General features: G+C 39.9%; 1 long non-coding RNA gene across 1 annotated transcript; it reads right to left on the bottom strand.

The window, feature by feature from the left end:
• Positions 1-247: 247 nt before the first annotated feature.
• Positions 248-621, bottom strand: LOC127635101 (uncharacterized). The gene is made up of 3 exons (XR_007969438.1): positions 520-621; positions 366-424; positions 248-285 (listed from the first exon to the last, which is right to left on the bottom strand). It is a non-coding gene; the product is annotated as an uncharacterized LOC127635101 (long non-coding RNA).
• Between the last annotated feature and the right edge of the window lie 207 nt (positions 622-828).

Consider the following 828-nt stretch of genomic DNA (forward strand, 5'->3'; position numbering starts at 1 on the left):
TGTAGTTCTAAACAAATTCTACATAATTAAACTGTGGCATTTACTGAAAATCACTGAACTGTGTTCATCTGTGCACCAGAAGTCGATGTTCTTCCACACTCTGGGGGGTGGGGGGAGAGATGAGAATGTCAGTTTATACTTAGATATAAACTTAGATTCTATAGGCTACTCCACATAAAAATGTGAAGAAATGTGTAGATTGTTTGATGTGTAGACACATAATATTAACATTACCTCTGTAGGCCTCTCTGTGGCAGCAGAAACTGTTTCTTCATCCCCATCATCCTGTGAAGATGAGCATTTGGCTGAGTACACTTTATAATACTATTTGTCATAATATCTGGTATATTGAGTAGGCTACTTACAACTGCCTGGGGTTCTGTTGGGACAGGAGGCTCCAAAAGACATATATTACCATAAGAATCTATTGGGACCAACGAAAAACCCAACCCAAAGTAAAATAAATGGAAATATCACGAATAGCCTATATAGAAAATAACACATAGGTAGACCTCTTACATTTTATGAAGGCACTTAAATCTTCAGGAGTGACTGACTCTGATGAAGTCCCTCCAGGAATTTCCTCAGCCATTGGCCTTCCAGCATTCAGGCTCAGGGCCATCTCTTCTGCATTTGTCAGAGGTGGTGGTGCAGGTCCTCCCCCTGTTTTACGAGACTCTGCCTTCTTTCTGTTGGCTGATTAGAAGTCAAATGAGAATGAACATTTAGACCAAATGTCACAAATGCTGCTGCACTGCTAGACACTGGATGCTATTTAGTTATTTAATATGTCAAATGTTTGTAAAGTCAGGTACCCTACACCTATGT

This window comes from Xyrauchen texanus, chromosome 42, assembly GCF_025860055.1.
Source record: "Xyrauchen texanus isolate HMW12.3.18 chromosome 42, RBS_HiC_50CHRs, whole genome shotgun sequence".
Lineage (NCBI taxonomy): Eukaryota > Metazoa > Chordata > Actinopteri > Cypriniformes > Catostomidae > Xyrauchen > Xyrauchen texanus.